Source organism: Typopeltis vanoorti, chromosome 9 (assembly GCF_054136105.1).
Source record: "Typopeltis vanoorti isolate ZY-2024b chromosome 9, IOZ_Tvanoo_1.0, whole genome shotgun sequence".
Classification (NCBI taxonomy): domain Eukaryota; kingdom Metazoa; phylum Arthropoda; class Arachnida; order Uropygi; family Thelyphonidae; genus Typopeltis; species Typopeltis vanoorti.
Genome location: NC_143557.1, coordinates 56443911 through 56469242, shown reverse-complemented (window position 1 = coordinate 56469242; position 25332 = coordinate 56443911). Strand labels below are relative to the sequence as shown.

General features: G+C 36.5%; 1 protein-coding gene across 1 annotated transcript in view; it reads right to left on the bottom strand.

Moving 5' to 3' along the window:
• The window catches only part of LOC150103063 (uncharacterized), a 105351-nt gene extending 85739 nt beyond the window's left edge, over positions 1-19612 (bottom strand). The window contains exon 1 of the mRNA XM_090397950.1: positions 19513-19612. The gene's annotated coding sequence lies outside the window, so the exon portion shown is untranslated. The remainder of the gene's footprint in view (positions 1-19512) is intronic.
• Positions 19613-25332: the final 5720 nt, after the last annotated feature.

The following is a 25332-nucleotide window of genomic DNA, read 5'->3' as shown; positions in this document are numbered from 1 at the left end:
ATGTTATCTTCCTTCTTAAATTTGTATAACACATCTACGACACCCAATTTGTTCATTTAATTTACACATTTTATTGAACGAAATATTATTTACAAATTGTATTCACTAAATCTAACAATACAGAAAATAAATAAATTGAAAAATACATCAAAGGTTCTTCCATGGTTGTGGAATTGCCATCGTATGGTTTTGACAATGTGATTCTCATCTGAAAGTTAATTTTCATTTGGTGGTTGTTTGTTGGGAATTTATTACTGTAATAGTAAAATTAAGGGTTGCATATTTATATTTTCGAATCCAATACGTATACTTCAGAGAATTATTAAAAGCACAGAATCTTTCGTTATGTTTCCAAAAGCATTTAAAAGTACACATTATGTTTTCACGTTTTGGGCAACCAATTTCATTTAAATCAAGAACAGGCCTCCCTATTAACTTCGTTAATGTTTTTGATTTTTCTCTTCCTTTGGCAAGTAATATATGATATTTGCATTTTGATTCTATCATCCAATCTCTTAGTTTGTCCAATGCTAGTGAACCAATTTCCCACTTCAGCTGATGGTTATATTTTATTAACCAAGAATTCTGTTTTTTAACTCTTTCAGGTAATTCTTTCCAACTGCAAGGTGATTTTGTCACTGCATATCTTACACTAAATCCATCAGAAATACAAATTTCTTTAGGAAATAAATTTGAACTCTTATTCAACAAAAATTGTACATCAATTATCCCAATGATAACTGAAAATTCGTATTTTTCACCAACTGTCGATTTTTCATAATCGTTTTCCTTCATTCTTCTTCTTCGATTACTTCATATGGCACCACAAATAAATAGTTATATATTATTATTTCACTGATTATTAGCTCTGATAGTATACTTTATGGTAACTTTCGTTTACAAAATTCTAAACAATTAGAACTTTTCACAAAGAAACTTTCAATGAATTTGTGGCTCACCCATTATTTTTGCATTACCAAACACAAATAACAAAACAGCAGCTGCAGTGGATGAACGATTACCTTAAGTCCAAACTCACTCGACTCTCTGGTATTTTCTTATAGTACTGTTTACACTTACCATCCCCTACCCTGACCGTTCCTTCAAAAATGAACCTTTACGCAGATGACTCAACGACATGTTTTCACATGCTGTTGGATATACTGTTGGTGTGTTTTTATCTTACTTTGTGTAGGGAAAGGTAAAATTTATATATGTGTTATCTGTAGAGTACAAACATTTTCTCTATGCCAAACTTTAAAGAAGTGTTAAAGTCACGTTTTGTTGGTTTAATTAGATGCTTCTCTCTTTCTCTCTCTGTAAAATAACCAAATTCTAACAGTTCGGATTTTCGATTATGTGAACGATTTGTTTTCAGATAACTCAAATAATGTCAATAGATAGCATTAGACAATTTCTAAAATAATCAATACATGGATATTCGTTTTCAACACTTTTTTTTTTTTTCCTGTCCTGGCATTAATTTCACAGTTGTGATTTTTTTAAATAATTAAACAGAATTGCATTAAGATATAAAGTTGTGGATTTAAATATCAAGATCTAATCAGAATAACTGAGTAAAAATTCACTGTGGAAAAACACAACAACAAAAACACACATCTTTGTTCATTTAAGTTTACAAATGCACATTTTATTTTGCTGAAATACTATTTACAAGTATATTCACTGAGAAAAATTCGAAACATGTAATTACCTAAAAATATTTCACAATATTTAGTTTAGACTCTTAACATTTTCCAAAGAGTTCAATGAATAAAATTTTTGTTACTCACTGTTTCTTGGTTACATTACATCAAAATAGCTGGTCACGCAAAAGAATTTTTAAATCAGATACCATGGTAACCACACTTCCATACGTTTGATATTGTGTCAGTCTGGAAATGACACCATGCCTCGCTAAACATTCTGTGTATTCTTTTGTCAGCAAATATACACAAACAGTTTTTGTAAAATGTTCGTAAATGTCCCAAAATAAAGAATCTTTATCGAATTGGATAAAATCTTGAAAGTCTAATTTTACCATTGATGAATTTAAATGTTGATCGATAATTTTTCCCATTAAACGGACAGATGGTAATTCAGTTTCCAAAAATAGTAAATGATTATCAATGTCGTACATTTTTGTTGAAAATCTCTCAGCTCCTTCACAACTAATAGAAAAAACCTTACTTCCATCAGCTCCTGTATCATCAAGTATTAGTTCCCCATCTTGGCATTTCAGAATATAACAATCATCGAGGTCCATTTCATAGTCAACTCTTCTTTGCAAGTAGCCGAGGATATCAGACCACTTCCTGCATAATTTTTCCCAAGTGGTCTGGGATAAATACATCACAATGTACGTGTCTTCTAAAATAATAATCGGTTTCCATCCTTTTAGAGCTAGGTGAAGAGTTTTGTCTCGTGCTATTTTCCTGAAGAAAGAAAATTTCAATGACTTTTGTGGCTCACCCATTATTTTACTTTACTTTACTTTCCTGGATACCAATCACCACAACACAATATGATAACTTCACTGGATGAACGAATTGTCATAACTGCAAAGACACTTGACTCGTTTATTTTTCCTTATAGTACTGTTTACCTGACCCTTAACCCTGATTAATTACGCAGGAAGTGGTCTGATATCCTCGGCTACTTGCAAAGAAGTGTTGACTACGAAATGGACCTCGATGATTGTTATATTCTGAAATGCCAAGATGGGGAACTAATACTTGATGATACAGGAGCTGATGGAAGTAAGGTTTTTTCTATTAGTTTTGAAGAAGCTGAGAGATTTTCAACAAAAATGTACGACATTGATAATCATTTACTATTTTTGGAAACTGAATTACCATCTGTCCGTTTAATGGGAAAAATTATCGCTCAACATTTAAATTCATCAATGGTAAAATTAGACTTTCAAGATTTTATCCAATTCAATAAAGATTCTTTATTTTGGGACATTTACGAGACAAAACTCTTCACCTAGCTCTAAAAGGATGGAAACCGATTATTATTTTAGATGACACGTACATTGTGATGTATTTATCCCAGACCACTTGGGAAAAATTACGCAGGAAGTGGTCTGATATCCTCAGCTACTTGCAAAGAAGAGTTGACTACGAAATGGACCTCGATGATTGTTATATTCTGAAATGCCAAGATGGGGAACTAATACTTGATGATACAGGAGCTGATGGAAGTAAGGTTTTTTCTATTAGTTGTGAAGAAGCTGAGAGATTTTCAACAAAAATGTACGACATTGATAATCATTTACTATTTTTGGAAACTGAATTACCATCTGTCCGTTTAATGGGAAAAATTATCGCTCAACATTTAAATTCATCAATGGTAAAATTAGACTTTCAAGATTTTATCCAATTCGATAAAGATTCTTTATTTTGGGACATTTACGAGACAAAACTCTTCACCTAGCTCTAAAAGGATGGAAACCGATTATTATTTTAGAAGACACGTACATTGTGATGTATTTATCCCAGACCACTTGGGAAAAATTACGCAGGAAGTGGTCTGATATCCTCGGCTACTTGCAAAGAAGAGTTGACTACGAAATGGACCTCGATGATTGTTATATTCTGAAATGCCAAGATGGGGAACTAATACTTGATGATACAGGAGCTGATGGAAGTAAGGTTTTTTCTATTAGTTGTGAAGGAGCTGAGAGATTTTCAACAAAAATATACGACATTGATAATCATTTACTATTTTTGGAAACTGAATTACCATCTGTCCATTTAATGGGAAAAATTATCGCTCAACATTTAAATTCATCAATGGTAAAATTAGACTTTCAAGATTTTATCCAATTCGATAAAGATTCTTTATTTTGGGACATTTACGAACATTTTACAAAAACTGTGTGTGTATATTTGCTGACAAAAGAATACACAGAATGTTTAGCGAGGCATGGTGTCATTTCCAGACTGACACAATATCAAACGTATGGAAGTGTGGTTACCATGGTATCTGATTTAAAAATTCTTTTGCGTGACCAGCTATTTTGATGTAATGCAACCAAGAAACAGTGAGTAACAAAAATTTTATTCATTGAACTCTTTGGAAAATGTTAAGAGTCTAAACTAAATATTGTGAAATATTTTTAGGTAATTACATGTTTCGAATTTTTCTCAGTGAATATACTTGTAAATAGTATTTCAGCAAAATAAAATGTGCATTTGTAAACTTAAATGAAAGATGTGTGTTTTTGTTGTTGTGTTTTTCCACAGTGAATTTTTACTCAGTTATTCTGATTAGATCTTGATATTTAAATGCACAACTTTATATCTTAATGCAATTCTGTTTAATTATTTAAAAAAATCACAACTGTGAAATTAATGCCAGGACAGGGAAAAAAAGTGTTGAAAACGAATATCCATGTATTGATTATTTTAGAAATTGTCTAATGCTATCTATTGACATTATTTGAGTTATCTGAAAACAAATCGTTCACATAATCGAAAATCCCAACTGTTAGAATTTGGTTATTTTACAGAGAGAGAAAGAGAGAAGCATCTAATTAAACCAACAAAACGTGACTTTAACACTTCTTTAAAGTTTGGCATAGAGAAAATGTTTGTACTCTACAGATAACACATATACAAATTTTACCTTTCCCTACACAAAGTAAGATAAAAACACACCAACAGTATATCCAACAGCATGTGAAAACATGTCGTTGAGTCATCTACGCAAAGGTTCATTTTTGAAGGAACGGTCAGGGTAGGGGATGGTAAGTGTAAACAGTACTATAAGAAAATACCAGAGAGTCGAGTGAGTTTGGACTTAAGGTAATCGTTCATCCACTGCAGCTGCTGTTTTGTGATTTGTGTTTTGTAATGCAAAAATAATGGGTGAGCCACAAATTCATTGAAAGTTTCTTTGTGAAAAGTTCTAATTGTTTAGAATTTTGTAAACGAAAGTTACCATAAAGTATACTATCAGAGCTAATAATCAGTGAAATAATAATATATAACTATTTATTTGTGGTGCCATATGAAGTAATCGAAGAAGAAGAATGAAGGAAAACGATTATGAAAAATCGACAGTGGGTGAAAAATACGAATTTTCAGTTATCATTGGGATAATTGATGTACAATTTTTGTTGAATAAGAGTTCAAATTTATTTCCTAAAGAAATTTGTATTTCTGATGGATTTAGTGTAAGATATGCAGTGACAAAATCACCTTGCAGTTGGAAAGAATTACCTGAAAGAGTTAAAAAACAGAATTCTTGGTTAATAAAATATAACCATCAGCTGAAGTGGGAAATTGGTTCACTAGCTTTGGACAAACTAAGAGATTGGATGATAGAATCAAAATGCAAATATCATATATTACTTGCCAAAGGAAGAGAAAAATCAAAAACATTAACGAAGTTAATAGGGAGGCCTGTTCTTGATTTAAATGAAATTGGATGCCCAAAACGTGAAAACATAATGTGTACTTTTAAATGCTTTTGGAAACATAACGAAAGATTCTGTGCTTTTAATAATTCTCTGAAGTATACGTATTGGATTCGAAAATATAAATATGCAACCCTTAATTTTACTACTACAGTAATAAATTCCCAACAAACAAACACCAAATGAAAATTAACTTTCAGATGAGAATCACATTGTCAAAACCATACGATGGCAATTCCACAACCATGGAAGAACCTTTGATGTATTTTTCAATTTATTTATTTTCTGTATTGTCAGATTCAGTGAATACAATTTGTAAATAATATTTCGTTCAATAAAATGTGTAAATTAAATGAACAAATTGGGTGTCGTAGATGTGTTATACAAATTTAAGAAGGAAGATAACATTTTTTTTTTCCTTGTGAAATTTCATGCCACAAAGTAACCAGAGAATTTTTTTTTTGATTCATTGAATTAAAAGTCTTATTTGTTCGTTATCTACAAACAAGGTTAATGAATGAAAACTAACAGTGTGGGAAAATAATTCATAAATAAATTCTACTTACAGAAATAGATTAAGAGCACAAGTAATCAAAGGTAAAATTAATAGTTATATTGGTAATTTCCCAGCGGAAACCAAAAGTTCGAAACAAAACACACGATTTCTCACCTACGTACAACAAAAGGCGACTGGATAAGGCTTAATGAGATATATACAGTGTTGGGAAATAAATTCTCATATACTTTATATATTTATTAATTCTGCTCAGTTATTCTGTTAGAATATGACCTGTAAGTAAAATACAGAAAATAACCAATCAATTTGAAAAAAAATAAATAAATAAAAATTTCACTTGTCTGAATTCCATACTCTAACAGCAATCGGAATTCGAAAGCGGAAATAACACTTACCCTAAACAAAACGGCGCATAGACTTTCCCACTAAGCTTGGGGAACTTTAAGAAAAAACTTAATGAGAAATATTCAGTGTTGGAAAATAAATTCACATATACTTTATATATTTATTAATTCTACTCAGTTATTCTGTTAGAATATGACTTTTAAAAGTAAAATACAGAAAATAAGCAATCAATTTGAAAAAAAATAATAATAATTTCACTTGTCTGAATTCCATACTCTAACAGCAATCGGAATTTGAAACCAGAAATAACACTTACCCTAAACAAAACAGCGCATAGAGCTTCCTACCGAGGATGGACACCCGTGGGAAAGATTAATACAGAGAACCAAACGGATACTAAAGTAAATTAAGTAGTCCACTAGTTTTTCTGGTTATTTACAGAAATATCTATCAACTCCTATGTTTTGTGTGTTTTGTGGTGTGAATATATGTTAGCCACAGTAAGCTATAATGAAAAAGTGAAATGTTCTTTTCAGATTTGTGTTTGTGTTCTGTGAATACATGTTAATCAACAATTGGAATATTCAGAAAACCTACTGTAAAAGACTTAATGAGAAATATTCAGTGTTGGAAAATAAATTCCCAATTTACGGATGTGACTCATGTCATCCCCTTTGAAGAAAAGCGCTCGCTGGGGGATATTGCAATGACGAAACCTCACCATCTACGCTCCGTAATCTAAAGGACGAAGTAACTAGTTCAGGTTACAGTATTTACAGAAATTTCATTCTTTGTGGTTTTTGTGTTTGTGTTGTGTTGTGGATATAAAATTGAACTATTTTGGAATAATCGAATTTCGAAGAGTCATCTGGAAAGCTGTAAGTACTTTTTTAACTTAAACATAACTGATCGCATGTTGTTTGGTAAGCGTAATTCTAATACTGAATAGTTTTTTTTTTCCATAAGAATAATCATAGTTTATATATTAGAGTATCAACATGGACACATTAGCGATTTTTTATGTCTAATGTGTGTGTGTGTGTGTGTGTTTAAAGACAGGTACTTTAAGTATATAATTAATTATTCAGAAAAGATCGAAACACGAGAGCCATCACGACTTTCTCTAAGAATTCCCACACTTTAACAGGAAAGAAATACCCAAAATGTATTGGAAAATTAGTACAACCATCTAGAGAAGAAAAAAAAACTGTATGTTTGTGTGACATAGAATATAGTTAAATTCTGCATATTGCATTGTAAATAATATCTGTGAAATAAATATGTAAACTTAAAAGAACACTTTTGAAATAACCCTGAAAACACACACGATTTGTTTATTTATTTATTTATTGAACTTTAAGATCTTACTTTTAGACAAATCAAAATATCCGGATGAATTATGAATAAAATATGAACTTGATTAGAATATGAATATAGAAGAAAATACAGATGAGGTATGGAAAAAAAGTATGTGTGGTTGAGTGACATCAGTATATAATTAATTATTCAGAAAAGCTCGAAAGACTGTACCCATCACGACTTACTCTATGAATTCCCACCCTTTAACAGGAAACAAATACCCCAAATGTATTGGAAAATTAGTACAAACATCTATATAAAATAAATAAAAAAAAAACCGTATGTTTGAGTGACACCAGTATATAATTAATTATTCAGAAAAATCTAATCACACCCGCTATCACAACATACTCTAAGAATTCCCACAGACGACAATGACGGATGTGTGTCACCCTGGGAAAATTCAAAGATATCTTATCTCAAAACATGGCCCACAAATCCATAGCCAAACCAAAATACCACACAAAGACATAACGTCACGATTCTTATCTTATCTTGATCTAGATCTTGTCAGAAGTGTCCACCAATGACAACACGATTTCTTATACACTAATATATTTCCCTTTCCATTCAAAACAATAACGTCACTTATTTACAACTAACAAATGACGTCACTTATCTACATCTCATAACAAACATTCGCGTCACGATTCCTTATCTTATCTTGATCTTGATCTGGTCAGAAGTGTCCCACCAATCACGACACGATCCACTAATATAATCCTTTCCATTCAAAACAACAACGTCACTTATTTACAAATAACAAATGACGACATTTATTTACAAATAACAAATGACGTCACTTATCTACATCTGAAAACAACACACACCCACGTCACCATTCCTTATCTTATCTTGATCTTCATCTTGTCAGAATTGCACCACCAATCACAACACGAATCCTTATCTCTACCATCACCCATAATCCCATACGCGAACCAAAACACAAGAGCTGAAGCCAGTGACACACTTGCCCACACGGAAATTCCAAACATTCTAGACCCATGAAGCCATGCACACAATGATGTCATCGACCAATCACGTCACGATTCCTTATCTTATCTTGATCTTGATCTGGTCAGAAGTGGCCGCACTACTACTCACGAGCAAAAGAATTAGTGAGCAAAAAATACAAGTGTGAAAATGATTCGAAAAGTAATCTGATTGGAAGAAAAACTTGAAATAATAAAGAAAATGAACAAGGCGAGTCCAGAGAAAAGAGAGGACAAGAACACAAAAATGGGTGAATCAACTGCTGAATACAAAGAGAAAGGTAAGGCTGCTTCAAGTTCATCCTGCATGCACTCGAAATCAAAGTATTATAATGATTGAATTAGAGAGGCGTCTTTTTACATGGATCGAAGATTGTAACCAAAAACAGATCCCGCTAAACACTGGCCTTATTAAATCAAAAGCATCGTCTCTTTGTAATCTGGAAAGAAGGGCTATCAATGGAAAAGAAGAAGAAGAATTCCACGTTAGTGCTGGGTGGTTTGAGCGTTTCAAAAAGAGAAATAGCCTACATAATGTTCTAATCACAGGCGAAGCTGCAATTGCAGATAAGGAGATATCCAGAGATTTTGAAGAAAATTGTGTAAGAATGGGGAACTATTGTGATCAGCAAATATTTAATGTCGATGAAACCAGCCTTTTTTTGGAAGCGAATGCCTTCCAAGACTTTTCTAGCCAAATCAGAGAAATCTCAGCCTGGTTACAAAGTCGAATGAAATTACTGCTAGCAATATGCGAGCCGTTGGGAAGCACATTCTTCCACTTTGTGCAAATGATTTTAGAGGCTTTTCAAATGAATCTAAGTTAATTAAATCTCATTCTGAGAAGTTGAGTGATTCCGACCTGTTAAATTTAGATGCACAGCAAGAAGATCCTGAAGAATATGATAAATTTAATCACTGACAAGCCCAAAGAGGTTTCACAGAAACAATTTGAAAATAGTTTTCGTTCAATCGAAGTTTTTTTAGCAGCAATGCTTAGAGACTGACCCTGGGGAAGAGAGAACCAGTAAAATTTGCAGAAGAGGCAATAGGGCCATACCGTCAGTTGTATGAAAAAAAGAAACAGAATGCCCGCCAAACTACGTTAGCTCAATTCTCTGTTAAGAAGCAGAATAATAAATTTATATTCTGAATATGTTTTATTGTCTTTCAGCTTCATAGTTTTCCTTTAATTAGACCCTGAGACATACCCTAATTCTTTTATAAAAAAAAACTTAAGGATCAAAAAAAGAAATCTGAGGAACGAATTATACATTTTCTCATAGGTTATTATATTCGATTAGTGCGTTTTCGATTAATGCGCCTGTTTTAAATAACGTATTAGGCGCACTAATCGAGGGATTGCTGTACATACAACCGTCACCCCCCCCCCCCCCGTAGCTACCTCTACCGTTACAACATCAGCCGTAACGACGGCACCGGCTTTGAAGATCAGCCGGAAAAAAAACATCCGAGACGGAATCGGAAACAACCAAGCCCGAAACTTCCACCGAAGCCGTCGTCTTACCGATAACAACATCAGCCGGTAAAAGCCGAGGTCAAGACTGCTCCACCTGAAGCAAGCGACCCCTCCCCTGCAGTAGACATCTCAGAGAGAGGAAACTACTCCCACCACCACCACCAGAAACATCAAAGGCGGTGAAACGTAAGGAGGAATCGGCTTCTAAAAAGGAGAAGAAACCGAAATTTCGGAAAAGAAAACCGACAGACACATGGGAATCAGAAATGGAGTTCGATTCCCTCCCTCCCCTTCAAGAGAAGAAAACATCAAAAAGTATACGGGGTCGTAGCTCAATAATTACACGTATAAGACCTCGTAAGATAAACTACTAAGGTTCAAGATAAAGAACAGCAGACACGAGTTCGAAGTCCTAGCGAATTCGTGTTCCAAACTTGAAGTAAGCCTCCTGAAGGGGGCCGGATATTCCCCCCCCCGTACGTATAGAATCTTTACTTCGACTGGTAAAAGATCTTAAAATAAAGGACTTAGACCGGAAATAAAACAACCAATGACGCCACCAGCAATTTGCATCGTCTCGCTCAACATCAGAGGCCTCCAATCAGCACTCAAACAGCAGGTGGTGTGGAAACTGATGCTAGCATACAACATCAAACTATTACTCCTGCAAGAAACGTTTCTTGCAGGAGTAATAGTTTTCTACCATTACAGAGACACAGCTACCGGGGGGGGGCCTTCCTCCCCGGGCGGCACTTTGAACCTTTCTGAACTTTTGCAGTTAATTCTAAAATACAGTCTCGAGAACTCATTCCCAAATATTGTAATACTACTGCGAATTTTCCTCACAATTGCTGAAAGTATTGCTAGTTGTGAGAGGAGCTTTTCTAAATTAAAACTGATTAAGAATTACCTACATTACTATGAAATAGACTTCGCCAATGTCATCGACGATTTTGCTAACAGAAAAGCAAGAAAAATACCATTTTAGAATGTTGAAATTAAAGTTTTACTTCAAAAATAAACATAGTGTTTCAATTTATTTCCCTACATGTCGTTTTGATTTTTTTGTAGTATTTTTGGTGTGTATTGAGAGGGCGGCAAAAGCTCTAGCTACACCACTGCAGAGACAAGCAAGAACTTCGTCAAACGTACCCCGTGACATCTTACTGGAACTTTGGCCCAACACCATTCAGTGCCGAAGTACTTATGCTAGCCCCCCCCCATCCCCCTCCTCTCCTAGGAGCCTTTCACAACATCCAAAGGGATGCAGAAGAAAGAATTCTCGCCATAGACTGGAAATACCGGGGCTGTACCACCAGGTTCCTTAACATCTATGCCCCGGCTAACGCATCTTCAAGACCAGCGTTCTTTCAGACTCTTAACAACTACCTCTATGGCTCCCATTACGTCATCATGATGGGTGACTTCAACTGTGTGGCGAACCCGGTCTTAGACAAAGTAGGAGAGAACCGAACATCAGGAACATCCGGCTACAGACACTTGGTTCCACCTTAGAAATGCTCAGTTCACCGATGTTTGGCGACATCTTAATCCCCACACCGTGACTACACATGGTTTGGCCAAGGAGTTTATACTCGGCTGGACCGTTTTTATCTATCGTCATCGCTCCTTTCTAGGGTCGAGACGGTAAGGCACGTCAATATCAGAGACAACATCTCGGACCACAAACTAATTGCGCTCAAGTACCATCACCTCAAAAAAGTGGAAATTGGTCTGGGCCCCTGGGAATTACCACCAGACTTCCCGTCCCTTTTCTTAGCCCAGCTTCACCATCTCTGTTCCACCTGGACGAATGCTGGCTGGGATTGGGGCACAATTTAAATTCACCATCAAGAACAAAATGATAGAATGGGGCCAAAAATGTGCCTACCTTCACAGATCTCGGCTTCGAGTCCTCTACAAAGAAAGGAGCTCGTTCGTAGCCAGCCAACGCCAAGGAATACCATGTGATAACATCATCGGGGAAACTGACATCGAAATAGAGGCAGAAAAGCAAAGGCAAGGAGAGGAAAGCGCAAATGTGTTCTGTTTTTGCAACGGACGCTTCACGAAGTTCTGAGAGAAGAGAACCATCCTATCCATCACGGGCGCTTCACGAAGTTTAGAGAGAAGAGAACCATCCTATCCATCACGGAAGGTAGCAACATTCTGAACACCACTACTAACATCCTGCAAGCCTTCCAGAGGCACTAAAGTGAACTTTACTCAGACAACAGTGCCTCTCCGGACTACTCCTCTTGGAACATCGCTACCCTCTCTGCACACATCCGAGCAGGGTTGGATTCTCCTTTTACGGTGGCCAAAATAACAACAGCCTTTAAGCTGTGCAGAGCCAAGAAAGCGCCTGGTCCAGACTGACTGGGGCAGAGTTCTATCGTGAGGCATGGGACTTCATCCTTCCGGCTCTACTGGCGCTTTACCTCACCTTCCTTACCACTGAAAACGTGCCAGGCGAGTTCATGGAATGCCATACGATGTTCATCCCCAAGGCCAACAGGGATCTCTCCCTGATCAAGAACTGGCAGCAAATTAGTTTTTCCAACATAGACTATAAGATCCTGGCCCGAGTCATTAACAACAGACTCAAAGTTGGGATTAAATACTCGTATATAATCAACAGCACCCAAGTACAGCATCCCAGGCCGATCGATAGAATTTAATCTGTACCTCATCGGAGATCTGCTCCGTCTGGTAACTATCAAGAAACATCCAATGGCATTGCTTTCAATCGACTTCAACTAAGCGTTTGACAGCGTCCGACACTCATATCTGTTTTACATCCTTCAAGAAGTCGGAGTCAGCAGGGGGCCTCCTTTCCATTCTCCAAGGAGGCTACAACAGCTCCACTCGCCTCCATATCAACGGCTATTTATCTGACCTCATTACTGTTCAAAAAGGGGTCAAACAAGGATGCCCGCTCAGCCCCCCTTCTTTTTGCTCTGATCCTTGAGCCTCTTCTTGAGGCAGTCAACAACTCCCGCTCACCACGGAGGAATCCAATTAGGGACAACTCCATTAGGAGTTGTCCCTTCAACATCCTCGAGAGGTTCAAAGTGTCGGAACTAAAACCCAGCTAAAGACACATAGAGTCTAGGACCCAGTTAACACCCCCCCCCCGGGTTTAGTTCCTAAGGAAGACCCCATTACCATCTTAGGGGTACCCTTTATGGTGCAGCCTGAAGTCGACGAAGATCATCTTATCACCGAGATCGTCGACAGCTTCAAGGACTGGAAAATCGGACTGCTGTCACTTCCACCCGGGCCACAGTAATAAAGACTATTGTGTGCCCAGCGTATCAGTATGCCGTCAACATTAAACATCTCAGAACATCAAGAGAACTGGCTCTACAGGAAACCCTTAAGGATCTTCTGGGGAGGGAAAACCTACGCCCGGAATTTGATACCAAGGTCATTCGACTTCCAGGGAAGCAAGGGGGATTTGGCCTTCCAGTTCTCAAAATACAATACCTGAGTAATACCGCATTCCATCTGAACAAGATACTGCAATCTAACCATCTTAGCAGTTATCTTGTTCCGTATTACTTGGGTTTCAAGCTTCTTCTCTTTGGAATTCCAGCCCACCAAGGATCCAGGGCGGAAATCGTCCCAGAATACTGCAACCAGCTTTGCCAGACTTTACAGCAATTCCGCCCTTCAGGTATAGACATCGCCAACATCTGGAGCAGCACAAAATGGTACAACATCTTTGACCACCTTCGTACTGACGTTCCAGATCTAGGGATAGACAACCACATCATCTTCGGTCACCTAGCAAGACACCGTGGCTACCCGACAAGAAAGGACCTGTCATGGAGGATAGCATACCGCAGCCTTCCAGTTAACTTCAACATCTGGCGGCTCCACAACACCTCTTTTGCGACTTCTGCCTGAGTGCGGATAATGTGGAGCACGCATTCTATCAGTGCCCAGTCTCCCAAAACATCTGGAGGAGGCTGAGTGGCGTACTCCGCATCCCACTCTTAACACAGGATCAAGTCATGATCCTGTGTTAAGGGTGGGATGCTTCCTGCAGTTCCCACTACCACCAAACAACAGGCAGAAGTTACTAATATTTCATTAACGAAATCAAGTATCGCATCTGGAAGGCGAGGAAAAAACGTGCCAACAACATCAATCTCCGAGCTGGACAGACATCTCTCGGATATTGCTTCTACGGGGTTACCCGACGCTTCCTGATGATTGAAAAAGATACTTTAGGTGAGCAGAAATTTAAGAATATCCGGTGCTCTCCTCCCCTCCTGTGCTCCCTAAGGGGAAGAGTCTTTAAGTTTACACTCCTTTTACTATAAGATCCATAATGGAGTGTATCATATCTGTTGTCTACCTATTTGAGGTTCTCGTTCTAGGTCTAACATGGGGGAAAACTTGGATGCGAACGTCACAACACCTGTGGGATGAATTGGAACTTCGGGTGTGGTCAAGGGACGTCCGCCCTACTACAGTCCTACAAGATGGATGGTTCAAAATTCCCATTGATCGTACCGTACGTTTGTGGAACATATGCCCCGTTGGATTGCTGTAGTCATCACAGCGAAAGGAGGTCCTACATCTCATTAAGGTGGGCGCCATGGCTGTTTGTTCCTCACACTATGGTGTCCGTTGATCCTTTTCCAAGCAGTGCGTGTATATAGAGGTCGACAAATTATGCGAAATCCTACTAGCCACGAAATCACTTCCTTCGCAGAGGCCACCAATTCCTCTGTGGTGAGAATCTTTGAAAGATGGAAAAGTCAATAAATAATAACAGGAAGAATAGTAAAAAAACTTTTTTTTGCAAAATATAATTTGTTACGTTAATTTTTGTTACTAGAATGGGCCTTTTCAATTACGCATATTCTCATATATTTTCTTAAATAAATGTTTTCTTCGGAAAGCTATTTTAATGAGTAAAAATATTCTATTTTATCAAGCTTGCAACTGCGCACTGGCATTCATTTTTGTTTTTCGCTTCTGAAAATTAACTCGAAACGTTAACTTGATATCTCCCAATAATTTGCTGTCCACATCTGTGTTCAGCGATGACAACAGAAGAATGAAACTATTCACTGTTCTGTCCTTTGCCATTTCTAATTCAATGCAGGAAACATCTTATTTATTAAATAAACGGAAATTCGTTGCGATGGCTGTCAGTATGATCGATTACGTGGCACACAACCTTCTATTAAATGGACGATAAATTTTCAGTAACAGACTATCGTTTGCTATCAAAAAATAAGCAAGAAAACGTTTTTTTTAGGATTAGAATTGAGGATAGCATATCAAAAGAATATCAAAAGGTATTCGCTAGGTGGCGCATCACACAAGTGAAGCATTATGATATGATAACACGTAAATAACAAGTAAATAATATATATATATATATATATATATATATATATATATATATAGCCTACAGAAATATAAAAGCTTACGAAAAGTATGATATTATACAAAAAAAAAAAAAAAAAAAAGACAAGCAATAAATATATTATAAAAATATATTGGTAAACATTATATTGGTGTAAAAAAATATTTTACGTCAATCGCACAAATGGAAGGTTGTCATGGCACTTTATCGTTTTTAAAAAGTGTCTTCAGTAATCTTTCGGTTGCTCACTTCAATTGTTCAATAAAAATGCACTCGACTTCGAGGAAGATTCCATTCTTTACTAAGAATGCCAGTGAATAATTTTTTCACTCTTATTCAGGGAACTTCGCGAATCTGTCCCGAACAAAACCGAGCATTTTTAAATGATATGAAACTGGGCCGTCTCTTTGTATACGTCCAAGCTTCTCGTATCACCGCTCGTTTACTGAACATTAAAATGACAAATTTTTAGAATCGTATGAGGAATTTAAACATTTCATATCAATGGTGATTTTGCTGATTTGCCGATGGACTTGGATTACGGACGAAGTAACTAAGACCTATTTATTTATTTTTTTTTGGGGGGGGGGGGGAACCTGGCTACTTCCGTAGCTAACTCACCTTCACATAGAAAGCTTTTATTGAAGTTCTTCATCCTAGACAGGATACGAACCAAGGTCTTTCTAACCGTACAGGAAGATATCTTGTAATCCTCTCCACTGTGTGGAAAGAACACGTGCTTCCGTTCGTGAAGATGAAAAATACAAAAAATATGTCCACAGGAGGCATGAAAGTATATATATCTAAGCAACAGGCTACACGTCACGTTCAAAGTATAACAAATACATAAATATTCAAAGAAATATGAAGTACGGCAATGAAACGCCTTCAAAGAAAAGGATTCCTCTGATTTTTTCTGACGCTGCCAAAAGGAATTGTTGCATAATTGTAGAAAAATTTACTTAAAAAATAGGACCATCGCGATTAAAATACGTATTTTTTACTTGTATTTATTTTAAGTACAGTATTTGTTATTCTGTTATATTATAATTGTATTTTGTTATTTCATTGTCGAATCTTCTCTTACGAACGTACTCCGTGTTCGTGCGTATAACATACGAACACAATACATGTAATGTAAATTGACTGTGCAGTGAGATTAGTAGGTAGTTTGAAGATCTAGCATGAATGCAGATAATATCTGAGATTTTAACGAAGTAATTGCAGGTGTACGTTTCGCAAACGAGGGAAACACCCAAATACTAAATTTGTCAAAGTACTCTGCGTGTGACATGTCAGAACAGGCTTAAATATCATTGGCACACGAAGTACACTGTTCACATTCAAACAATCCTCTTACAACTTGCAGTGCGTGATTCTAAAAATTCTGAAAAAACTATGGAAAAGGAGAGAGTATATTTAATAAAACTAAACCTTCCATCCCCCCCCCCTACTTATTTTTACTCGTGGTGAATTACCCAGTCAATAGCCAAGTTTTCTCTCCGACAATAGACCAGACAACAGAAGTAGTACTCATAGGTATTTCCACTGAAATTGAACCAAAGTTTTTTGCCGGTAAAACAATGAGCTATCCTTCCTGTTCATAAGCTTGATCAAGAGGGGGCGAGGAAGCAGTTTCTTAATTTTTTTGTAGAGCGAAATAGCATTAAATGGTTTCGAGTGACTGGTAAGTTTATTTAAATACATTATGAAATTGCTATATGCAAAAGGACTGCACAACAAATACAAGCTTTATTGTGTATGCAAATAACACGTATATTAATGCCATAAAGCAATGGGCATGCGCGCACACACACAGACACTAAAGAGCGTCATGTGAAGTAATAAATGGATTGTAAGCATAGTTGTTTATTGAAAATTATCAATTTTTCCTCATAATATCAGTATGTTCACATTCATTTGCGAAAAACGTATATTTTCGCAGCAGCCATTTTTTCGTAATCACAAGTTGATTTCATTGTGTGAATCAATCGTAGCTTTTTTTCTTTTTATCAACTAGATAAAGCAAAGCTCTCCTGAGTTCATTCAGAACCAGCAGTTCTTATTCCAAGACTTGAATCCCTCTCCAGTTGGTATAGATCCAGCGAATCTCCTTGAAGAATTAACAAAATTCAAGATTTGTTGATTTGTAAAAAAGAATATGCTGTCATACACACCGAGCTTTCAATTTATAAGGAACACCTCCCTATTTAGGAAAATAGGCAGGTGTTCCTAATAAAAGTGGTCATTCAGGATATATATTTTTTCCAAAACTAAACAGAAATGTTGCATTGTTGTAGGTCTCAAAATGAAATGCAATATCTAGTTTTTAAAACGCTTATTGGAGGGGAAATTAGTCGCCCTCGTGATCTGCAGACAAGGGAAAGTTCTAGTTCGTAGAGACCGGGCATGATCATATTTCTGTAACCTATTTCACACAGAGAAAAATGAGTCATCAAGAAATTATGAAATGTGTTCATCCATCATTTTCCACCAATTATTAGGATGGAACTGGAGTTAAAATTAGAAAATGTTTTAAACTAGTTAGATTTCTTGCCTCAAGTTTTATGTTTTCTGTTAAATAAGATACCTATTTTATTTAACTGTCTGAAAGAGGCAGCTAATTAAATAAAACTTCTTATTTTGTAGTCATGGCACTTGAATCTGGAACAGAATAACAGATAGTACATTATATCTGTCAATTAAGTGAGTTACACTTTTGGAGAAAAAAAAAAATTAAGATTTTTGCACACCCCACTTCACTTTTCAATCTCGCACAGCCTTGCGTAGTTGACCTTGACTGAATATCAGTCAAGACACGCATTTTATCGAAAGCACTACAGTTTCATTAAGTTTGAATAGGACCTTCTTTATTGTTCCAAAATGATAATTTGAATCTAATCTATTGAGGTTAAGCAGATCATGTTGATAAAAAACGTTTGTAAGCTTTTTTTTTTTTTAATAAGCGAGATGGGTATTCGCACAGCTTATTATGAAATAGAAAATGTATATATTTCGCCGATATATATAACTTGTTGTAAAATTAAAAAGCAAGTATTATCTTCTACAGGAATAAATAGGAGGCCATGGAAGCAATAGAAAAAAGGCAAGTTTACTTTCGTTGGTAAGGAGCAAAAACGCCAAAGTTAAGGAACTAAAACTCACTGACAGCAAATAATGAACAACTGATGGATCACAAGTGCTCAGCCCATTTGACCCGATGGGTGCCTCAATGCTGCACGTGAATCTCGAGGCGCACTAAGTAACGGAAGCATTTGTTATATACACTGGTGGACATACACTAAGACGAAGAGAGAGAAAAAAATCTCGAGGCGTACTAAGTAACGGAAACATTTGTTATATACGCTGGTGGACATACATTAAGACGAAGAGAGAGAGAGAGGAAAAAAAGGTTAAGTGTAACAGGATGCAGTATAGACACAAAGCAATGGAATAATTAGGCGAGATAGGGTTAGAAGTAACAAGAGAAAGTTCCATTTTTTTTTTTTTTTTTCTTATTAACCAGCCAAAATAATGAAAGCTTGTGCGGGGGTGGATAAACGTAGTCAACATTTTTACAGGATTCCAGTTATTAAACTGACAACTGCCAGAAAAAGTCTTGCATTCTGATTCAGAAATAGTACTCACATGCAAAGAAAAAAAATCCCTATATCACTAATATTCATTAATATTAAAAAGACGAATTATCTTCTTCGAAAAAACCAACTGAAACTGACTGAGGTATTTTTCTTAGAATATCAAGTACCAAATCACATTAATTACGATAATGTTGTTTTAGTATGTGCAAAAGCTCACAAAATGAAAGATGAAAAAAGTCTGTACTAAATAAAATATTTAAATTGTTAGCGGTTATTATTATTATTAATATGAATTCCATTTATCAAAGCTTAAAAATTAAATGTAGCGTGGAAGCCGAAAAATATGCATTCCAAACATATTTAAATATACAAATATAGTTGAATGGAGAACTATTTATTTACTTACGGTTTTAAAATTGTGAAGAGGGACGCATTTATTGGACTGTCCCATTGCCATAAAAACAACTAACTAGTTGATCATTAATTACACAATGACCATATCTGTCTTTTTTTCGAGAACAAACCATAATCAACCCACAACACTGCTTGTCTTTGAGACTATACCATAAACGCCTACCTGTAAATCATGTTACACTTTTAGGGAAGGGGAGAAGGTCTGGAACCTATGACATTTCATGAGAGGGGGGGAGAGGGTATATTATGAACGCCACGAAGAGGTCAATGATTCTTCTTAAAAATGTTTACCTTTTCAGAGTAGAAACATAGTAGTTTCACACATTTTAAAATCGTTAAAAAATACACTCAAATAGTTCCAAAAATTGTTAAATAATAACATTGTTCGCTATAATTTCTACAGCTACAGAAATATCTCTGACGTGTTTATGTTTGCATACTAAAATCTCCTTTCTTTTTCTCTCCCCTCCTCTTTTTAATTGCATTTTTTGGACATGCGCAAAAGGGACTTCCAGCTCCGTGACACTAAGTTACAAATAAGGATTGGGAAGAGAACAAAATATATAGAAAAAAGTGGGATTAATCACACATTGCTATTTCATGCATTAGATGTATTTAATTAAGCTAAGATTAAACCACTTAGTTTAGTTTGCCGAAATATATTGTAAATATAACTACTAATGCAGTTTTTATCATTATTTCTGTTGCAATGTTCTATTTGTGATATTAAAATGTGCAAACCACATGCGATATGAAATAGCGATTATGATTATTTTTCAAAGTGTTAAAATAGCACTCACTCACTATAAATAAACAAACTTAGAAATAACATCATCTTCCATCAAATGCAAAGGTACTTAAGATCGTTACGTGGCGCCATCTATTTTATATCGTAGAAACTATTTTTAAATCTTAGCTTATTTCATGTGTAAAGATTTTTAAAGAACGTTATTTTTAAAGAAATGAGCTTTAAGCCTTTCAACACTATGAAAACGTATACGATATTCCTATTCTTTAAATAATTTAAAGACTATAAAGGAAATTTCAAAATACGTGTATATAAAATAAATCCGCTGATATCATCAATGATAGTCTAGCTAGTTATCGCTGACTATCGGTCTAGATTGAGCTGCATCCCCTCCCCCCCCCTCCGTCTCCAAAGTTAGATAGGACTAAAACTACTTCACCTACTCCCGGCGCTAGCAGTAAATACGTACATACAAAGATTGATTAATTTTAAGCAGCGGTAGTCAACCAGTTGATTGCACTAGTCAACACCGAAATGATTTAAGATTGATGTACTTAAAGTTTTTCATCATATGTCATATCAGAATGATTGAGAAGAAAAATTCTTATGTAATGTTAATTTCTTTGATTCAAAATGCAAACAAATTTCACCACAATTTACAAACAGCAAGAATAGATAAACGTGGGGAAGCTCGTGGTGATGTTTGCGCATTCTTAGCATACTATTGTGTTTGTTTGAATACCACTCTTCAAAAATTACAGATTTGCCAAAGAAAAATTTATAAAGTGTTTATTTGTAGAATTAAAAAGAATGTGTGTACCAGTACCCGGAGATATAGTCCAACCACAGAAGGGAGAGCTCTCGTTGGCAGACTGCCAGAAGAGTCAGTTCATGTCGAAGGAGGGAAAGAAATAAGGCAATATACGAATTGGTCAACAATATACGTGAAATCACGTGTTTTATACGTAAAATTTCCCAACTGTTACACAAGCAAAATAGTTACCACTTTAAAAACTACATTGATCATAAAAGAGAAGTTCATTTTCCGATGTGTAATAATAAACAACTCATCCCACAAGAACGGATTGATTACCCTATTATCGGAATGGATTCTCCTTCTGTTGACATGCGCAGAAGTATCTCGTATCTGAGGGCGTACTATAGTTGAATTGATGAAAAAGAAACTGAAAAAAATTACCAAGTATCGCGAGTTGCAAGTCGAAGTTGAATGAATTTGGCAAAAGAAAACGAAAGTTGTTCCCATAATAGATCAGATTGCACGTTGGTAGTATTGAAGTTGATAAGTTTGATCCTCTGGAGAATGGCAAGGAGTCAGTGATTGAGGTATTGACAAGGAAAGTTCCTACAGCGTGGGATATTTGAACACTTTAGTTATGTCACCTGAAGAACTGGAATAAAATATATTATCATCAGCAAAACTTTGGCTAGAGAAGGACAGGAGGAAGATGGGCGAAAGTATAAGACTATGCTACTGCTGTAACATTAGTCAAGGATTCTGAAGAAAGAAAGCTATCCACAGCATGTATTGAATAACCAGAAAGAAAATTTGAAATTCATTGTAAGAGTAGAAGATGGGATTGTATGCTGGTAATTTTCTATGTAGACCTTTGTGCTGGAGGCAGTCAATCTCTTGAAACACATACGAACGACATCACAAGCTTCTCCAAACCTTTGAATAGCTTACGTCCAAAAGTAGGTGTCTTTGCCGGCTACAAGTGTAGAATAAGAGAAAAACTAGACATTCTTTTGTCTTGGAAACCCTTGTGATATTTCAAAATTATTCTAGGATTACCTTGGAACAACTAATGATTGGAGAGTGGTCTATTGTTTTGAGTAAAATAAGGGGAGAGATAAATAGTATTCATTCCAGTAAGAATGATTTCATTTACATTGTCAAAACAGTTGCTTGAATTAGAAGCAAGGAAAGAAAAAAAGGAATAGAAATCAAGGAGGCACCCTATGTGCATTGTAATGCCAAAGGACATGATATTCTGAATGATTAGATGAAGAATATTCTGTGGAGAAGGCAACTTGGACGATATGGTTTGAGTTCTTAGGAGAAGTGACATTACGATATATTTTGGAAAAGCAACCGGTTAAGAAGAGAGCCTCCGTAGCTCAGTCAGTATAGAATAGTGGTTTTGGACTCTGACCAGAGCAGACGTGTTTTATTGTGCTCCGCGTCCGTAGTGTTTAGTGCTTTGTATAAGGATTAAGTGAGGCGTAAGCCGATTAGCAGTACTTTCGCCCACGATCGCCAAGTGCTTCCCGGGAAGATGCCTACTGTCTCGGGAACATCGTCAAGTAATTCGACCATCCCTAGTCTGGCCGTTCGTATAGAGAACTCCACCAAAGTAAACGGATCGAAGATAAAATTATCGGGAACACTACAAGTTCTTCCATGGATACCAACATAGACATCATATCTTCAATAAACCTGCCTGAGGAACTGGACTGGAGTAAGGCCTGCATCCTACAGTGCGACCCAGCTGGAGCCCTGTACACCGAGGAAGACATCATACAAAGCCTCAAAACCAAGGTAAGAGGTTCAGATGTCTGGCACCTCGGTATCCTCAAATGTAATTATATATTCCTTATTTCCTTCAAGTCCATTGCTGTGAAAGAAATATTTGTAAATTTTAAAGAATTAGATGTATGTAAACGTAAATGCAAAATTCTACCAATATTTAAAAATCGTAAGCTAGATATTATTATACACTAGTTATCCCCCCCCCCCAAATCCCAAACAGACTTGTGTCAATGCACTTCGAAAAATTGGGAAAAATCGAGTGCATTAAACAAATCAGCTGGGACAAAGAATGGGCACATGTCCTTTCTAACAAAAGAAAAGTAACCATCACCTTGAACGAAGGTACCAAAACTGAAGAAGGTACCAAAACTGAAGATTTTTGAACTTTTATGTCATAAAAGTTCAAAAAATGACGGGAATAGTAATCATCCCAGGACACCCCCCCCCCCCTGCATGGTTTCGCTGCAGGAAGATTGGCCACTTAAGAAAAGAATGCAGAGCTCCGAAATGCGAGCAGTGTAATCGAATTGGCCATAACATGAAAGAATGTCCTGGGGCAGACATACGTATCGATGTTAGCCAAACGAACGGCAGTAGACCAGCCAAGTACACAAAATGAGCTGGAAAAAGCAGACGATGTTCAAGAGAACAACTTAGAAGACATGCAACTAAAAAAAGTAAACCAAGAAAATATCCGAAGATATTAGCAAACAAATACCACCAAATAAGCAGCAAGAAGAGGGAACACCATGTGCAACCTCTGAAGAAAATATACGTAGAGAGGACATCAGAAAAATCAGCTAACGCCTTTTTATTCCCGTATACGGGGAGTAGGCGAGGCCATTTAGCCCTATCTAACTTTTGGAGACTGAGTGGGAAGTTCAATCTCCACTGGTACCAATCAGAGATAGATGGCCCAAGGCTATCACTAATTAAGCGGTACTCAGTGAAGAGAGACGGCTCAAATGTGCCGCCATCTCGTGGTCCCTAACCCTAACACAATATATTTAATGTCTGAAATAATGTGGGTTCTACGGTCGATTTTCTTGAGTTTACAGGACGAAAAACCCGAGTTTCCGGGAGGAAAAACCTGCTTGCCAGTGCCAGAGATCGACTAACTCGGGAACCGGTCGAAAAAGGCTTAGAAAAATTTCCTCTAGTCGCCGACTAGACTCGAAACCAAGTCTTCCTTCGTGCGGCCAAGCGCCGTGGTTGGCAAACGCCACATCCACTGAACTACACAGGCTCGTAGAGAGGACATTACAGAAGAAAAAAAAAATGCCAGAAAGGATGAAGATGAACTGCAAGAAGAGGAAACATCTTGCATAACCTCTCAGGAACAAAACTGTAGAGAAGACATTGCAGAAAAAAAAAAAAGAACTTGTCAAGAAGAATGATAAAGAGGAGCTTACAAGTCCGGAAAATCTGGGAGAAAATAAAAAAAAAGCCCAAGTGCTATCACCCCAGTTAGAAGGAACAAAATTAAATTTACGCCTAATGTAAAAGCAAAAAGAGATAAAGATAAAGTAAGAACTCAGAGAGGAAAGATCTGCTGATTTCAAAAAATTACGAAGAAACCACTTAATATAATGAGCATTAATTGCAATGGGCTAAACAGCCAGCAGTCACAGAAATTATTAAGAAACATAATACATCAGAACCACACAGACATTGTAATGCTACAAGACAAAAAACTAAACACAGACTCAGAACAAGAAAAAAAATTTCACAGAAGACTGTAGTGTCATTACTACATCGTTGGCGAGCCAGCACAAGGTAATGGCATTGCAGGTTTATCAACACTCATAAGAAAAAAAAAAAAAAAAAAAACATACAACTAATATCCCACAGCACCATAATAGAACACAGAGCCCTCGAGGTTGAAGTGGTATGGGGAGATCAAATAGTGTCGTTAATCAACATCTACGACCCTACTGATCAGAACAACAAAAAACACTTCTGGGAAATACTTGAAAATAAAATGCTAAACATAAAAAACATCATAGCAGCCGGGGACATGAACTTTACTGAGAACGACAATATAGACAGAGAAATTAAAACAAATTCAACAAAGAACAACTTCACACACATAATACAACGATGTAATATAAAGGACACATTTCGCATACTATATACTACACGGAGGAAGTATACATACTTTTCCCCCAACAATGCCTCACGGCTAGACAGAATATACATAAGTCAGCATCTAAAGTTCGCTGTTAAGGAAGTTTGCCATGCACCACTAACTTTTAGTAACCACCAGTGGCGCACTCAGGATTTAATCTTGGAGGGCCCCGAGCATTCATGATTTAATCTTGGTGTGGGGGAGGAAGCCGAGTTGAGGACGATTTGAGAATACACACTACGCATTGCATACGACCTGTGACTGAGCATCTGCAGTGTGATCGCCAATACATGATACCCATGATCTCCTCTGTCCCGGCTCGGGCAAACGAAGTAGCGCTCGGTCCTCCCGAGCACTACTTCGTTCGCCTTGCGTTCACAGCGGC